The following is an 18,767-nucleotide window of genomic DNA, read 5'->3' as shown; positions in this document are numbered from 1 at the left end:
GGGAACTTGCACAATCGGTGGCTGACTAAATACTTTTTTGCCCCACTGTATGTGTGGGACTCGTCTGTATCTTCATCTCTGACTCTTTGTGTACCTGTTTGCGAGGCTAAACCGAGCCGCTTTTGTTAGTCTGCTTTTTTCTTCTTGTTTTCTTGTTATTTATTTTTCTTGTTTCTGCATCTCTCTGGCTCCTTATGCTTCTGGCTCACTCTCTTTCAGTTTTTCTCTTTCACTTTCCTCCTTGCCAGACGATGCAGGGGCAAGCTCTGTTTCCTCCCACTGATATGATTGGGTGTTATTAGCCAGTTCAGTGTTTTAGGACAGCCAAACACTAGTCAAGTATGAGAGGTTCACGGTCTTGCTCGGCTCTATTTTAGAATGCTTGGCTCCAGTCTCTGGCCTTGTTTGATTCAAACTGAACCATCCTACTTATATCAGCTAGTGAGTTCAGCTTGAAGTATTGAAGAATAGCTTGTAGCTTGTATATATGTATATACATTGATCTATGTATTCATCCATCCATCTCCTTGACTCTTCCTCTTGATGTCCTGCAGCCATCTCTTTCCTCAGCCGCGCGGTCGCTGAAGAATATGAAGTTTTAGCTGCGGCTGTCTCGCTGGGGAAATATATGTTGACTGTCTATTGCATTACAGTTTCTAAGCCTCACATCAGGAGGTGATCAGATTCCCTGAAGTTGCAGGAACAAGGGAAATGGAGAAAGGAATGAAAGAAAGTGTGCCGCTGTATCTCCCAGTGTGCACGCATGCATGCCTATATATTTGTGGGTGAACATTAAGATATTACTTTTCACTAAATCACAATTGAACAGGCTTTTTTTGTTTGTTTGTGTGAGGCAGGGTATGGTTTTATACCAACCTCAGGAAACATTCTACACCATAGGTGTGTAGTCAAATCACCAAAACACGCATCAATGTGAAATGCTTTTAAAGGAGAAATTCATGTACTATTTTAACAAACACCAGCATGATGCGAGTGGTGACAATGACAGCGTGGCAACATTTCAGAAATAGCTGTTTTCCTTCACAGACTATGTTATTTAAATTTCACACAACGCCTCAAAAGAAAGAAAAATAAGTCAGCAGATTTTGTGGGGAAAAACTTGGCATTGAGATATAAAAAACAGTATAGTTAGACATCGACCGGGATCATTCAAGCTAACGCCAAAGAATTTAAATCCACTTCTTCTTTTATCAAGCTTTTGCACAGGATGCTGAATGTTATAAACCAAATTTTGCACCAGCCCATGGCTTCATCTTGCATTCTAGCAAACGAGCCACACAGCAGTACAATGGTCCAAGGAGTGTTTCCTTGGCACAAACCTGGCCTTCAATACAAATCAGGGGTCATGCTAAAGCAACAGTGTATCTAAGTTTTGTTGCAGACAGGGTGCACCATTTCATGGTCAATGCTGTACTAGCAGCATAATAATGCAGTATGTAACAAAGCACTCATCTTTAAATGGATCCATGGGCAGGGACATGGCTATGACTTCAGCTAATGACAGTCTCTATTGTTCTAAACCTTCGTGCAGTAAGCATTTGAAGCTTCGTTCTGTAATCTGTGGTAGCCCCGTGATGCTGTCACATTAGCATCTTAACTTAATCCTTGAAACAAACAATTTTTATTTATTTCTTTTTAGAAAATAAAAAAAAATAGCTAATTGCAAATATATCTGCATTTAAAAAGTCTGATAAAGGAAAATATAAAAAGCAAAGAAACGGAAGGAACGCACTTCACTTTCAGGTTTCTGTTGAGTAATTGTCCACCAGAGGGCACTCTGCGACTTCCGTGTTAGCAACACGAGTAATCCAACAGCAAAATTAGTTTATTTTTAAACTGCATTGTCCTATTATTCTAGTAAGAATTCATAAATAACAACACATAACAAATGTTTTTTAACCTCTTAAGCCCCAACGCCCCCTGATACGGGGGCAAAAAGCAGGAGATCAGGTAGGCTTGGGGCTTAAGAGGTTAAGTCTTGTGCCTGAATTTAAAAAAAAAAGGGCCATCAGATAAACAGATATCAGTATCGGTCTTAAAAATCCTATGGTCGGCTGTATTCTTTGAATTTTCGTGCTTACTTGTGTGCTTGTATTGCGAGCTCCTTGACTTTTTTCACATCTTCTCTCTTAATATGATATATATCCCTATCAATCTCAAATGGGGTCCACAGCTGTTTAGTTTACTAAATCAAGGTAAGCACTTTCTCCAGTGGCCTATAGCAGCAAGGACCAGGGATACTGCCAGTGCCCAGAGCACTGCACTGACGCTGAGTAGCTGCTTAACAGGCTTATAGAGGAGCAGGGGAGCGAGTCAATCAGCTGCTATTGAGTGACTCTGTAATGGCCAGCCTGACCATCACACTCCCGAGAGAGCCAGTTTTGTTTTCCATTAAGACTGTCATTACGCAGGGAGGTACGACACAGCCTTCACGTGAAGCTGTGTTGTTATAAACAAAAAAACTTGAATTTGTGGTTGTAGGAAAGATAACAATGTGCTCATATTCACCTTATTGAACATAATAAAGTCAAACCATAATTGCTTTAGTGTTCATTACATAAGGAATAAAGGATAAAGTAAAAGGGACTCATGATATCTACCATGTGACTCCTCCTAGAAACTTGCATTTACATATTATCTTGACATTAAATAGATATCAGTTTCTAATTTAACTGTTTTTCTTTGTACAAGATAGAATATGCTTGAGGTCACAGAGTGTCCCATGCCAGCTAAAAAGGAGCTTGATGGTACGGCTGTCAGCTAGCCGCCGGCCCGAGAGGGAGCACCATTACTTTTAATCAAGCACCACTCTAATTGAGAGGCCTCCCATCTTCATAAAGATAATTACTGGAAATGTCAGACTCTATGTGTGCTGCCCCCTCCCATAGATCTAACCCACAGTGATAAACCGCAAGGCTGGACATGTATCTTTATAAGAGGGCAGTGCCAAGACGTCTAGCTGACTGGAACAATTATTCAACATTAGCTACAAATGACCTCAGTAACACAATTAAATGCCACTACGTTACTATATATCATCCCCATTATATCTCTATAGAAGAAGTTGGGATATACTATTTAAATCCGAGTCGTACATTCATAATAACATTCATGGATATCTTTGCTTGATATAATCTGTATGCAAAGGAAGTGCATGGAGGCTGGCCAGGCTTTTATGTGGTGAAACCTAGAGGGTAGTCTGGGTGGAATGTCTTTAGATATTAGAGGCATTAAAATTAATTACAATATGCTGTATGCTGTTCATAGAAATGGCTGGACAGCCGTGATAGTTCAGTAATTAACTTGTTTTAGATAGCAGGCAAAAAACTATATTAAAAAAAGGATGAAGACCTTTTCTGAATACAATTTTTTGTATAAGACTATGTGATGCTAAGGTATAAGCTTTTGAGTCCAATATTTAATGGGGTTATCAGTTAATCACTGATATATCTGCATTTATAATAGCTGATAGATTAAAAAACTATATAAAGAAGGGGCAAAAGAAACACCCTCTCTCTCAGTGATGATGTGGCATGTTTTTCAACCAGCTGTTTACACCAGCTGTTCTGAGTAGAGTTGGGCAGAGTGTAAACAAATAAGCCACGACTTTTTGTGACAATAAAACAAGATTATTATTGAATTAGTTTTTCTACGTTATGCTGGGGAAATCTGTTCATGTGTCTGAGAGAAAATTGTGATTCTTTTTTCTGATTTTTGATAGTGACCTGAATAGATATCCAGTTGGTTAAAGTCTCAAATAATGTGTTAGATTTAAAAATTAAAAAACTGTAAAGAAGCGCAGAAATCGAATTCCCTGTCAGAACACTTGAATTACAATCTGCTGAAAGACTTCCATTCAGTATTTTATGGATTTGTTTTCCTCGATGGCGGCAAAAGTGTGTATCCTATCCAAGCTTTAAGCAAGAGTAGTAATAAAGAGTTGGAGAGCATGTAGAATTTAAGTGTAAACAACCTTGTCTCCAGATTCCAAAGTCTCATTAGCGCTTAGATGTAATATCCCTGTGTCCTGAACTTTGAATGATCACTCTCTCGGGGCTTTAACAGAGAGCCATGAATGGATGAGGTGGTAGAGTCTGACTGACAGCCAACATTAAGTAGCTGCTCCCCCAACAAACCACAACCGAACCCGTCTAAAAGCTGGCAATGATTAAATCATGAGTATATTTCAGGACGAAGGCAGATTTTGTGGCTTTAAGACATAAATGCTCATTTTTGCAGGGAGCGTTGTACAGCAGCACTTGCAACAGAGTTTTTTCTTCTCTCATGTTTGTATCCACTGACGTCCACTGCAGTGCATTGACAGTGACATGATTTTTAGTTAGTTAAATACTTGCCATTTCCCCGCGTATTAACAATCATGCAACATATCACACATATGGTGACAAACACAAGTGAATTGTTATGGATATATCATATTCCCCAGTACAAGCGTTAATTTGGGCCGACCCACGCACAGGATATCAAGAAATCAATATTGCTTTCCCGTGTCTGTGGCTGCGCTAGGTGGGCCTAATTGAAATGTATGAGGGAGCTTGCTAAATGATCTGTGCAGGCAAGGGAGCTAGAGTGATTGCAAACATATGGAACGGTTCCTTAGACAAGAGAAACATTTGCACAATGCTGTGAGAGAAACAGACACGGGAGCAAAACAGCGAGAGTAAGAGAATGAGCGGGGAAAAAAAGAAAAGAAAGAGCGACAGAGCAGAGGAAAAGGGAGGTCGTGTCATTGCTATGTGACGTTTCTTGGTGTTAATGCAACCGGGCGCAGGTGAAAATGCGTTCTGAGGATTTGACGGCGTTTTTTGTTACATGTCCGTGTTGCTTGGGGAGATACGTAAAAGCCTGGGAAATATGTGGGGGTTGGCACATTATCAACCCATTAAAATCAAATTAAGGCACAAACATGGAACTTAACATCTGTTGTTGTCGCATGTCTGCTAAAACACTAAGCTTTGACCTGCGTGAATCTTTCGGGAATGGCTTGTTGGGATTTTGAGGGAGAAATTGTGTATGTTGCAGGTTTCTGTTGATGGTTTCCTCCTTTCCTCTGTCCTCCCACCTTGCTCCCTCACTCTTCCATACATCCATCTCCCTTCAGATGTCTCTCTCTTTCTCTCTCTCTCTCTCTCTCTAATAAGCTATTGACATTCTGCTTAGTAAATGACTGCAAGAATAATGGGTCTTGCATTGTCCAGAATGAGCAATGAGTAGAAGTGGCATTTTCTGAACTCCACAACAGGTAGACATCCAGGCTCACTCACTTCCAATTGGTCAGTTTAACTGGCTCTCTTCGAGGTCAAAGTCTTTTGCATGCAATATGGCACAAAGCTTACGACATGATAGTTGTGATAGTCTGGATTAGCAATGTCTCTGATGAAACTTTAACATTTCTATTAAAATATGTGATATAATCTATCATCATTTGTAAGAGATGACAGCTCTCTACAGCTACATTTTTTTCAAGTTTACTCACTAACATAAATATGTTATTCCAAGCCACTTTTTTGCCCTTCTCACATGCTAGGAAGTAGGGGTGGGGGAAAAAATCGATACTGTGTAGTATCGTGATATTTTGTTTGCTAATAATGTATCGATATTAGCAAACAATATCTATTGTGCGTTAAATATTGTGATAATATCGTATCATGGGATGTATGGTGATTCCCACCTCTACTAGGAAGTGTAGTGTTTACACATTTCCAAACTAGCAGTGAAAGGATTATTTTACTACAGCCAACTGGTGATAATGCGTCTTGACAAACATTGCTTGAGGCTACAAACAAGGTTTGAGATACATGCCCACAGCTTAAGTGAGGTTCATGAGCAAATGCCAAGTGTACTGATATACACCTTGAACATTTCTTTACAAATGGGAATTTCTGTGGATGTAGAACTGCACACAGTCAATGCAAACTGTGTAGCTTTTACTCTCCCCATTGATTATGAACGCCATGAAGGACTCTGTCTAGTAAATAATTACCATTGCCATTAAGTAATGAAAAGAAAAAGAAAACAACTTCTCAGCATAACAAATGTTAAGGTCAACTTTCAAATTGCTTTTTTTTGGCATGTGAACATCTTTGAGCTGAGAAGATGCCTTGGCACAAGCATATGACAAAAGAGCATCTATTATTCATTTAGTCAATGTATTGATATTGACAGCTCAGGTAAAACATCCGTGTAGGGTCAGGACAAAAAAGCTGCAAGAAATGGAATCTAGGAACAACACAGTTAGGGATAAAAATAAGGTTTCAAAATGAAAAATCTTACTGAGGCTGACAAGTAGAAATCCTGCTGTTTGGAGGAAATGCAGGTTGTCATTTATGTTTTAATGCAAATGCAAGGCGTTCAGGGTTGTCATGATGCTAGAATTTCACTCGTGTCTTTTTAGATACGAGGAAAAAAGGAATTTTTTTTTTAAAGAGGTAGCTGTATGTTGCCACTGTTTCTTTCTAGTTCCTCGTAGAATTTTCTCTGCTTTAATGTAGAACAGCAGAAAATAATACTTTATTTATTTGAATACTAATTCTGTTATCCTGTTGAATTAAGACTTTCTACCTTGATGCCTAGCTCACACGATAACGTTATCATTTGATTATTAGCTTTAGCCGCTAGCTGCTAACTTAATGATAACTTAAAAGACAGCTAATGTGGCTATCGGATAATTGCTTACAGTTAAATAGCTAACGTTAATGTGTGCACCAGTCAGGTTAACATTTATGATAACTGTTTAATACCTCGAAGTTGATGAAACAGGTGCTTTACTGACCTTTCAAAATTCATCATAAAGGGTTTTTTTAGAGTTGAGAACGTTAGCTAGCTAAAATGCTAGTGAAGCGCTAGAAGAGCTGTGTGAAGCAGTGTTGCCAACTCCTCAGTAAGGAAAATCGCTATTGGCTGTCCTAATAGTCGCTAGAAGTTGCTTAATGATGTCATCACCTAATTTGCATAATTGGTCATGCTAATGTAATTGTAATCTATGTTGTTGGAGAGAGAAATAACATCGTGGAAGAGACATGAAGTGAGTAAAAAACGTCCTAAATGCATTTAGAATTTATTTAGAACTACAAATTAAATTTATTTTAGCAATTATTGTTTTTTTAATGTCACAATTCCAACCCTGCTCCTTTACCCGGGCTTGGACCGGCAAAAGTGACCCGAAATAGGCACTCTGGTGGAGTTACTTTGTGTGTGTGTGTTTATAAGTAGTTTTAAACCTTGTGATACACAAAACAGCATAAGAGTAAAAGAGTAAAAGAAGAACTGACTGCGTTACAGCACCCGCTGCTTGTTGAGAGTAAAAGCGATATGCGCTTTCACGTCTTTTTTTAGCTAGGGGGTCTGAAAACTCGCTAAATATAGCGACAAAGTCGCTAAGTTGGCAACACTGGTGTGAAGATGCTTGTTAACTGGATGAGACCAAGACAATGCTGTTGGTGTTGATGCTGTTGCAAATGGGTTTCTAATTGGATAATCATTTTTAGTATCAGTTAGCATCCAGGTTTGATTTTTTTTTTTTTTTGCTTCTTTTTTGACAGCCCTGGTGGGAGTGTAAATGGATAGCATCCCATGAGCAGGAAATTGTAAAGTTTTATATAAAGTACTGTATGTGTCACAGAAATAGAAAAATGCAGACATGCTGCTATTTTGGGGATTTCTCCTGTAGATGTTTCCCATATTCACAAGTATTTTTGAGAAGAGCATGATACAGTGGTAATGTGGTAATAATATGTGGTAATCCATTTGTTTAAATACATATGACATGTTCATTAAGCTGCTAAGCCACACACTCCCACATTTTTCGCTTTTCTGTCTCAATCCTCCTACTAAAAGCTGCTTTTTCTTCCTGCATTGAGACGGTAATTACTATGCAGTCAACTAAGAGGATGGCAAGCAGAAACACAGCAGCGCTTGTCTGTGGCTGCCTGCCAGCCAAGCTACTTACACTGTGGAGCACACAGTGCCCGGGCACTACGGGCTAGAGTCAAGCTTCATATAACTCTGGCTTCCTGGGCTAATAAAGATCATATCTCTGGCTGTGAATTAGAGTGAACATGATATAGCATGTTGACAGTCTTTGACAGAAGATATGTTTGTAGGCGGCTAAGTTGTAGGTCACTGAAACGCAAAAATACAGCAGAGCAGAAAAAGAGAAAATAATGGCTCAGGATGATCCATGCAGGCAGGCTAAGTGAAATGATGAAATGATTACTGTTACACAGAGCTCTGATCATGATGTACCAACACTCCTAACACTGACAAGTCACAAAATCAGACAGGCCTTGTACCAGACTGTGACATTTCCATGAATTCTGAAAAGAAAATGAAAGGTTCACCACCATCTTTCCACTCCAGGAGCATTCGAGACTGCCTGTTTGGCCGCCTGCTTTTCAGGCATGTCGCTGCCAACTTGGCATATTACCCAGGCGCTACACTGGTGTCGGCAGTGAGCCATCTCTGCCAGCTCCATGATTGCCATGATCTGGGTCGGCAAGAGTATTACATGGCCACCTGGAAAGAGTCGAACACCTGGACGCAGCTTAGTGCCCAGCTCAGCTATAATACCGGTCTTTTTTTCTGCCAGTAAATGCAAACCTCTCTTTTCTCTCTTCTCTCTTTCACATGGTGGGCACAAGTGATTAAGCATTGTGTAGATCTACTCCTGGTATACAGTAGGTAATATTTTACAAAATCAAAGTGCTTTCACTTTTAACGGGGTTTATTGGCCTGCTGAATAAATGGCAGCTAGCAAATGGTGCAATCTACCACAGACTTTCTGCAGAGATTACAGCACGTTTACTTAAAAAGAAATGTAATTTTTTGTGGCACTATGGGTTGTTACCTTGTGTGCTTTTTGCTGGGTCAAGTATGTATTACCTTGAGAATGTATGCAGCGGTTACAGTTTTGAGCAATATCTCCTAGTGTTCGGCACATCCAGAATAAATTAAAGCATTTTCTGTAGCTTCTGAATTTATTGTAGCTGCGTTTAAGCCTAGAAGGAGTTTAAAAAATGTCTTCTTTGTTCACCATTAATTCTTCTTTTATTTCTCCTTGTATTATAAATCAACAAGCTTTTTTTTTCAATTCAGCACTCAAAGTGCTGAGAGAACCACTTGCGTCCTTGCCAGTGAATGCTTCGTGAGGGCACTGTCAGCCCACATTGTGCCAAAACAATCCTCCTGACCTCTGTCACTAAATTTCATTGTCTGTGATGAAATTCTGAATTTATATTATATCCTTTTTTATTAAGATTTTCGTAGAGGCTTAACCTGTGTTTTCTTATCTTGACACTTAACTCAGGCTGGGAGGATCAATTTGCCGCATCGTTCAAATAAATCTTCCCTTTGTCCACTATGATAACTCACTAATAAGTGACCCCTATCTTGGCCCTAGTAATTGCTACTCTTTCTGTGTTTGCTATCTGGTTAAGGAGCAAACAAAGACAACTTGTTTCGGGTTACGCATAAGTAATCAGATATAATCATATTGTTATCATCATGTATGCCCCCCCTTACTATCAATTCTAGAAGATAAAACTCAAATTGTAGGATACGAGTCCACGGATATATACTGCCCTAAGACAGGTCTTGTCCTTTGTTGGGGCACACTCTATTTATATCACATAATTCACTTCAAAAAAAAAAAAGGGGGGGGGGGGTGCTATTCGCCTTCTCGGGACAACCGGTATTCATTAAAAAATGGTTCCCCTTTGGTAAGTTCAAGAGTCACAAACAGCAGGATATAAAATCATGCCTAAGACAGCCTGAAGAGGTAAAACGTCTGACTTTTTTGTGATCTTGACAATGGATGTCACTGGAGGCCATCAAATCCAGACAGCTCTCACAAACGTATTCGGCAAAGCATCCCAGCTGGTCCTTCCAAATCATCTGCAGCATTGTGGCTGTTGGAGGGGGGAGAAAAAAAAAAGAAGAAAGAAACGGACAGAGATTCGAAAACTGATTCAACACAGATGTTGAGGACTGATAGGGACAGTTGCAGGTGAGTGACAGTGCATTCAGTACAATGCGAACAACGTGGAAAGGTCGTGGCAGTAATGGGCGTCGATAAACAAAACAACACCGCTGCCCTGCAAACGAGGCAGCAGAATCTGACTCATAGCTCAGAATTTGTGCTAATTACTAGACCTGTGGGTGGTTCTTAGTGGGAAATGTCCACTGCTTATGTGTGCTCATATAAGCAATCAATGGCTTTAATTAGACTATTAGGTGGGATTGGGTCCCAGCAGACTACTTCCTAGTCTTAAGCAGTCTTATTGTTTATCTTGCTGATTGCTGAAAGTGCAGCACGCTGGGAGGTTGGAGTATTGTGACTATTGATGTTGTTTGGTTAGATCTTACACATGAGAGAAGAGGGTTTGCCTGACTCGATGTCTGGTTAGTAATGGCTACTGCAAACATATGTTGCTGCTTTTTCTCTCCGTCGCCTAGTTAGACCTAAAGTCTGTTCATGTTAAAAGGGAGTTCTGTCGCCTTGCTGTTGCCAGGTGCTTGCTCAAAGGGAATCAGTGGATTGGGTTTAAGGTTTTGTAAGGTCTTGACCTCATAATAATAAAGTGCATTGACTGGACTAATGTTGTGAGATTTGGCGTTTTATTCATCATAGGAGGGTAGTGGGAGATATATTTTGGCTTTTTTGATGTAGATGAATTGTCATGACTTTGTGTTTCTCAGCTGCTCATATACGGCCAGATTTACTCTAAATACCAGTGGGTGTGGCTAATTTTACAGGTGAGGCCGCCCTAATTTCTAAACCCAGGCGCAGTCAACTCATTTCATTACAAAGTGCAAAAAAATAAGAATTGAATGTGTTATAGAATCAGTTTGTGTGGTTGATTTTAATATTCTCCTCTATATTGCATACAAATTGCATACAAATGCAACAGGCTTAGTCGTAAAAAATCTCTGAGTTCCCACATCTTGCATGTAATCTTGTCACTATTTTTTATACCAAAGCCCAATTTGTGCTGGAGCAGGGCATTAATAAATCTGGCCCCAAAATTTCATATAATATCAGGCAGGTTAAGAGTTTTAAACGTGGAGAACTGGAAGAATTTTTCATATACAGTTTTGAACAGATCTTCATTGTTTCTATTAGGATAATATCTCTAGATTTCATAAATGTCTTACTAAAGGTTTAATGGCTAAATATAATATTCAATACAAATATTCATGGATCTCTAGGAATAAATTGCAGTAACTCAAGTGGTTCAGTATCTGCCCACACTCTCAATAGACTGTTTAGGGCTAACCATTAAATGTGAAATAGTAGCAAATTAGTAACATCTTTGCTAGAATGGTGGCATCCTTATGTATGTATGTATATATATATATATATATATATATATAACAGTGCTTATTTCAAAAATCCACTGTACCAAATTATATTTTCACAGCATAGACTCACCAGAATTCAGTGGGTAAAGCAATATCTCCCTATGCATAAATTCATATTTCTCTAGTGTTATGATTTGAAGGGTTGAACCTTTAGTCTCTGTTTTCTTACTCTGCACAATTCTGTCTTTACGTTCTCCTGAATTTTGTTCCATTATCCCCGCCAATTTCTTTTCGAGGTGCAGTGTAAGCCGAATGTGGCCTTTTCCTTCAACTGCTACGGCAGACTTGTAGATCCAATAACACTGAGTTTACTGAGCAAACATGCTGAAAAAACACTGTGGCGCTTCCCCATCTTCATATTCAATATTCCACATCACGCAGATTCACTGACCCCTCAGAACTGAAACGCTGTGAAATAGGAAACCCTAATGCCGGTATTATTTTCAGTAGCCTTTTATCTTGAAGAGTTGGATTTTTATATAAGCAAGCAGGGTGACACTAAGAGGGATTTTCAGTGCTAGTTTTTATTCAGGAAGGAGAAATAAAAATGAGGTATACAAAGAGGGAGAGAAACACCTGCGAAATAGGCTAGGAGGGTGGGGTGGGGGGGTTCATAAGGAGGCTATTACAGAAAGTGACAAAAAGGGCTTGAGGTGAAAGAGCCAATGAGGAAGAGAGAGGGAAGAGTGTCATAGCTGAAAAGTGTGTGGATGATAAAATAACTTCATGCATGTTTAAGCAGAGAGGAAACACGAGTTAAAAGCTCATAGAATGAGGGACCCAGTGCTCAGCCAGAGCAATGACACCTGGTGCAAAAGCCGTTCATGGTCCTCAGAAGATACATCCAACTGATTTAATCCTCTCACACCAAGCGTATCATATGTGATAAACTAGATTTTTTTGATTTTTTGAGACTTATAAATAATCAGTGTGATTTCCCCCCCTCTCCATAAAGCCTAAATAAGTTGCAAGATAATTTTTTAAAGCAATAACTTGCAAAAAAACAAAAAACAATGCTGACTGTAGCAAATATGATACTAATTAAATCTCATATATGCAAATAATATTAAATTAACTAAATTCACAAGGTTCAATAAACACTCAATTTTCAACACGTAAATATTCGGGCAATTATTTCATGGTCCAGGCTTTAAAGAATTGACTGATTTTGGTTTTCCTGTAACCATGATTTTGGCATTTGTGATTTGATGTAAAAACACTGGCATATATTTGAGATGAACTACAATAATTAAAGGTTTTCATCTGACAGGTGAATTTTTTAATACTTTGCAATGCCCTTAGGTTTTTTCCTTAGATATTTCCATCAGCTTCGAGTGTTTAGCACTGATGTGCAAGCACTAATGAAGTAGTTTTAGTTGAAAAATAAAGCAAGAAGACTTTACCATTGATTGGTAGCTCCTCAAATAGTGAACAGTAGCTGATAACTGACTGACAGCCGCTTACTGAGTCCTGAAAGTGGTCATTAGTTGCATCAAAGTAAAAGTTTGGAATCAGACACCTGGTTATACAGTTGAGTTGTATAGTGTGTAAAAGATAAATATATTGTGCTCTGTGCTTATACTCGTCTGTCCTTCACTATCTCTCATTGTCATACACACACGCACACAGACTCCTCTCGTCTCACCGGGGAAAATATCCACTGTCAGTGCGAAAAATGGAGTGGAACAGATGGCATCAGAATGATTGAAACCACCTACAATGGTTCCCACAACTTCCCTGTCTCTCTCTCTCCCTCACTCGTCGACCGCTTCCTCCCTCTCTACCTGCCCGCTCCCGCGTTCTCGCCCAGCTACACCCAAGCCTTTTCAATGGTATCCAGTCTCACAGCTCTTGCCAAAGAGGCTCAGGCTCAGTGGAAGCCCCACGGCACCACACAAAGTCAGCCAAGAGGAGAAAGAGAGGCGGGAGAACGGGAGAGAAGAAGAAGCGTGGAGGGGAGGAGGACGCAGGGGTCCGGCTGTTTTATTTCTCCACCTGTTTGAGATTGCCCCCCCCCCCCGGTGTTATTTTCAGCCCCTCTATTTTTGGATCGCTGCACTGCTTACAACAACTTGAAATCATGAAACAGCCGAAACGTTCGCTCTCACGCACGCAATCTTTTGCTCCTTAAGCAGCTGAAATAAGTTTCAGTAACAAGAGAGAGAGTCCCTTTTCCCCCCCGCCCCCACTTTTCCACTTTCCCCGGCCGCCAGCCCCTCCCTCCGGCCCCACCTTACCTCATCACACCTCCCCAACAGCAGGCTGGTTTGCTGAGCGCCAGTCATGTAAATGAGATAGTTAGCAGATCAAAAGGCATGGAGAGGAATTTTTAATAGCAGAAGAGGTGTTGATTAGTGTCAGGGAAGGGGAGACGAGGCAAAGTGCAGGCAGCCTCTATTACACCCCAATGCTTTGAGGCATATGCTAAAGTGAGCGAGCGTCGACGCATCTGTGTACACTGATGTGAGGGGGAGGGAGGGGGGGGGGACAAAGCACAGGAAATGTCTATGCGTGCTTATTTTCGCATGCATTTCCAGCATACCTGCAGACATTCGCCAGTGATGACGCTGCACGTGTGTGTGTGTGTCTTGGCATCAAAGTGTGTGTGTGTGCCTTCCCTCCGGGAGATGATTGTTAATGCATAATACATAGCTCCATATTTCCGACTATAACAGCAATAATGTTGGCGCGCTGAGTTTATGAAGAGGGGATCAGGTGTAGGAGAAAGTGATTACAGGGCATAAACACCGCTACTCATATTGCTTCATTGTGAGTAAGTAACTGGCACCAGAGAGTGCGTCAGAGACCGTGCTGATCAAACGCTTGACAAGAGCCTGACTTATGGTAGTTATAGAGAAGTGACACGGTTTAACGGAAATGAGGAATTCCGACATATTAATGAGGATGATCTGGCTTGGCTATGCTTATTTGTATATATTCAGTTGGCATCAGCAGCTGAGGTTTATCGCTGTAATCGGTCAGTAATGCACTGCATGTAATTGTGGAGTTAATTATACTTTAGCTTGACACTTAGCAATTAGTGTAGCATTTTTAATTAGCCCTCTAAGGGATTGTTTTTTTTTTTTTTTATTATTTTATAAGCATCACGCTTACATAACATTTTGCCATTTGCCAGAGAAATGTGTGACTGCTGCCAGCAGTCTTTATCTCTGAATCTAAATTTGAATGGAACCTTTAGATAAGGCCTAGGAATAAATAAATAGCAGTTCAAAGCTGGCATATCACTGGCCTTCAATCTGTGTCCAGGGGCTCGCCCGCCTGCTTTTGCCTGTGTCAGAATTTTCATCTTCCCGTGCTCCCCAGCTGCACGACACCCTACCTCTCGCTCGCGCAGATGGCAGAGGGGTCAAAGCACTTTAATGAATTTTCAAAGGAGCTACGTCGGCAATATTAAAAGAAGCCCCCAAACTTAAACACGTCTGACACCCGAGTCACGACTACATGCAAACCGCCCTAACGTGCGAATGGATGCCGCCCCCCAAATATACAACGCGCAGACATTAATATTACTCGTCGTTGCAAGCCAATAACATCCGCAAACACAAAGAGAGGAAAATACCACATCCTCCGCGCTGTGGCGGACGTTCTTAATTAACTCCATTAGAATGACAGGCACCCGCTGGAGGGTCAAAGGTCACTTTTAATGATGAGCTTACATATGGCAGCCACCATGTTGCCTTGCAAGAGAAACGAGCAACGCTTCTGCCGATCCATCTGTCCCGTGGTAATGACTGCACCTGGCCTCACACGGGCCAACGCACACAGGTAAACGGCGCTCGCAGAAGTAGCTCAGCTCGCCGAGAGAAACACAATTAAAAAGCAATAAGCCCGCTCACATCTTGCAGCCACATTGTTTACTCATTATGTCTAATTATCTGTTTGAGTCAGAGATTTAAGGAACTCCTTCGTACAAGCTCCTCAGATTGTCGTCGTGAGCGTTTAGCGTGCAATGGGGCCGTAAATGACTGCGATCTTTAGACCTGAAGAATTTCAATTGGAAATGCAGTCAATTGTGAGGCGTGTCCTCGTGACCTGCGGTAATGGTGAAGTGTCAAACATCATTAAAGTCTCTCTCTTTGAGCTTCTGCAGCTCACACCATAGCCTAAAGTAGCAGCAGCTCCAGACCCAGGTTCTTTTTAGCTGGCCTTGATCGCGCCGGTCGACATACGAGTGCCTGTAGGGTTTCCCCCCTCCCGTCTTCACAAGTGGCTGATATGAAGGGCCGAGCCAGCGCCGCACTGCTAGAGGCATCAAGGCTATTGCCGCTCCCTCGTTTTATTTCCTCCTTTCTACTCTGTCCTTCCCTCTACTTCTCCCCAGGCAAGAGAGTCTTTATCCCACCTCTACGTAGCTGAACTCAGGGTCAGAACTCAGCATAGAGCCCACGGGTCTATAATCTCCCAACTTCTGATCACTCATCAAGGTCTGCCAGGCTGAATTCCTGAAAAAAGCCACATTTGAAAAAGTCCCTTAAATCCCTTCAGTGTTTTTTTTTTCTTCCCCCCCCCCCCCCTTTCTTTCTTTCTTTTTAAACACAAGAGGGTGGAAGGAAGATACATCAGACATGTGGCTTCATTTGAGTTGGCTCTGTTATGTCATTCATTTTTTTTCTATTGTGCTTTTCTAGCATAGCAGGTAAAAACTGGGGATAAATATGGGATCTCTCTCTTCTCTCTTTTTACAATGTTTTTGCAGTCTGTTGAAACTCTGTAACAAATGTGTCGAAATTATAATTGTTTGAGGAAAAAAGATCTATTAGTAATTGGTCTAACTGCGATTGCTTAGTTTGACTCCCGCCTGACCCAGGGAGGCGAGGGGGGGGGGGGGGGGGATGAGAGGATAGTAATAAAGATTTAGGATTGAGATATACCGAGCACGGCACTTCAAAAAAGAAGACAGCTGGAACAGAAACAGAACATCTGCTGCTGTGCTAACATAAGCATACCTCATTCCCGTACTGTTATGCCTGAGCAGCCTTTAAACCGGACAGCCCCGAGTCTGACAACTGCCTGATGAAGTTTGGAGTTTCTATAACTGCGCTCATCAAGCTGTCACTCACAAAGTACTTATTCACACCTCAACTCGGAAAGGGATTAAAAACAACTGAGCAATATTTTATTTTATTTTATTTTTTTTAGTCGGAGAACAGCCTCGGCTCTGGAGCCGATCTGGCTTTTCGTCTGACTTGTGTAAACTTCTAGATACTTCCGCAGTCTGTGTGAGCCCAGGCCATCTGTAGCCTCTGTGGTGGCTTCTCTAATTGTTTGTTGCGACACACACGCACAAAAAAAAAGGAAGTAATGTTTATTTCAGCTCATATGGAAGAGTGTGAGCGCTCTCTCTCTGCATCGCTGATAACGAGGCAGCAGCGTTCCCGTCTCCTGCTGTATCTTCTTCGCACCTTTTTTCCCTTTTTCTCTCTGCGTCGGAGCCTTTTTGCAGCTAGCTGGAGCATGGCCAACCAGAGCCATTTTGTCCCATTATGTGGTACTGTAAAAAAACAGCTGCTCTCATTCCACACTGGTGAATAGGTTAAATGGTGACACAAGAAGCAGGGCCTTTTTTGTCATGGTCTAAATTGACCGACAACAGGCGCTTGAGGTTTCACTGTTCCTTCTCGGCTGCCTTCCAGCTCCATTGCTTTTGATTTCCAATTAGTGGGCACTCACTCCTGTAGCCGATTTGAGGAGAGCGAGCTTTCCCTCGCTCTCTCTTGCTGTTACTCTCGCTTTCTGTGTGCATGTGTGTATTGCCTTGTGCCCCTGAGAAAAAGTGGAGCTGTTTATTTGAGGGGGGGATGTCTGACTCGCTGATTAACTGCAATTAATCTGAAAAGGTGCCCTGTGGAACTAGACGAAAGAGGAACAGGGGATAGGGCGATGGGTAGTTTGATTTCCTGGTCAGTATCGGTCCCATTAGTAACATACTGTTTTAACAATAACACCTTTTCTATGTACAAGGCACCCAATACCATTATACTGTACATAAGCTGCAAGAATACTGCAGCATGTTACATGGCACATTTTAGAGTATTTGAAACAGGAAACATAGATAATTACAGAGGAAATAATATTTACAATAAGAGGTACAGTAATAGATATATATCAAATCAAACTGTTGCTTTTCCTCCACCTTACGTGACCCGAGAGACAAATTTTCCCATTCACCTTTATTCGCCCGTCTATGAGAGACTGAAAATTGCCAATAAAGGTTCGTACAGAATTTCTAGTGGCTGCTAGAGGATAATTTAGCCACAAGTTATTTAGCAATGTGATCAGACCTTTACAGATTTAGTGCGGCGGTTGGTGTTAAGAGATAGAAGTCTTAATCTTTAAGGGTTTTAAGGCTTGATCTGCAGAGGGTAAATCTTTTCTAGTCATTTGGCTGATAATGTTTGATTTATCATTGTTGGAATTAGTAATGCGAGAGATCCACGAATCAGATTGAAACCACACCACTGTAATATTGAGCTAATGTATTTAAGTACATGTGGTGGGGGTTTTTGTTGGAAAAAAAAAAAGAAAAAGAAGAAAAATAAAAATAAAAAACCAAAGCTCCTCTGACTCCCCCCTCCAAAAAAACAGCAGTGTTGTCTGTGATGTGGTGCACTATGAGACGAATGACAAAATTCAACACTGGCAGCGTGAAACAGAGTCTCTCTCGGGGAAACTGATGTCCTTGTCCAAATCTCAGAGGACGCACCATATTGTACCCCACACCAAAAATCCCACCAAGGGCAGATGATGCCTCTTTAAGTTTAATCCAAATTCTTGTATAAAGGGTAATCTTTGGCACCATTGTTTCTCTGCACAACAATTCATTATAAAATGAGACTGTGTTCACAGTGCAACTACTTTGACTATCCCGAATACCACTTTTTGAGCGGAGACTTGAGTCAACAGCAGATATTTGAAGCTTCACCTAATGCAGGGGTGTAGTGACTTTGATAACCACAATGTTGTGGAAGTTGACTCCAAGCTAGAGCAATTAGTAGTGTTAGATTTTGACTAGGTTTAGATCGTCTGAAAAACAAGATATATTCACACTAGAGTAAAAACAGGATGGCAACCTTTTTGTGACTAGAAAAAAAGGGTTATTGCCCAGAGATAGCACTGAATTGTTTTCCTATTTGGCGACTGGTTGCAATTAACTGTGGCAGACACTTTTGATTGCAAGGCCTTTGCACAGGTTGCCTGGCAGTCTGTCTCCAAACACTCCAGCATAGACTGACTGCAGTCCCTCTGAGGCAGTTTAGTGATTCAGTCTTAGTCAGTGTGCACTGATGAGCCCACATCGTCTGCAAGGCCTCTCTTTGAATCTCTGTTTAATGTGAGTTTCAATGACATAG

At 41.0% G+C, this 18,767-nt stretch overlaps 1 protein-coding gene and 1 long non-coding RNA gene across 27 annotated transcripts in view; one reads left to right on the top strand and one right to left on the bottom strand.

Annotated features, from left to right (window-relative positions):
* Positions 1-18,767, top strand: part of LOC146521797 (receptor-type tyrosine-protein phosphatase delta-like) — a 422,277-nt gene that overhangs the window by 91,799 nt on the left and 311,711 nt on the right. The gene's annotated exons all lie outside the window — the stretch shown is intronic.
* LOC146521802 (uncharacterized) lies at positions 6,846-11,391 on the bottom strand. The gene is made up of 2 exons (XR_014871302.1): positions 7,431-11,391; positions 6,846-6,890 (listed from the first exon to the last, which is right to left on the bottom strand). It is a non-coding gene; the product is annotated as an uncharacterized LOC146521802 (long non-coding RNA).

The sequence above is a fragment of the Neolamprologus multifasciatus genome, chromosome 3 (genome assembly GCF_963576455.1).
Source record: "Neolamprologus multifasciatus chromosome 3, fNeoMul1.2, whole genome shotgun sequence".
In the NCBI taxonomy this organism is placed as follows: domain Eukaryota; kingdom Metazoa; phylum Chordata; class Actinopteri; order Cichliformes; family Cichlidae; genus Neolamprologus; species Neolamprologus multifasciatus.
Note: the sequence above shows the minus strand (reverse complement) of the source record. Positions and strands in the feature narration are given on the sequence as shown.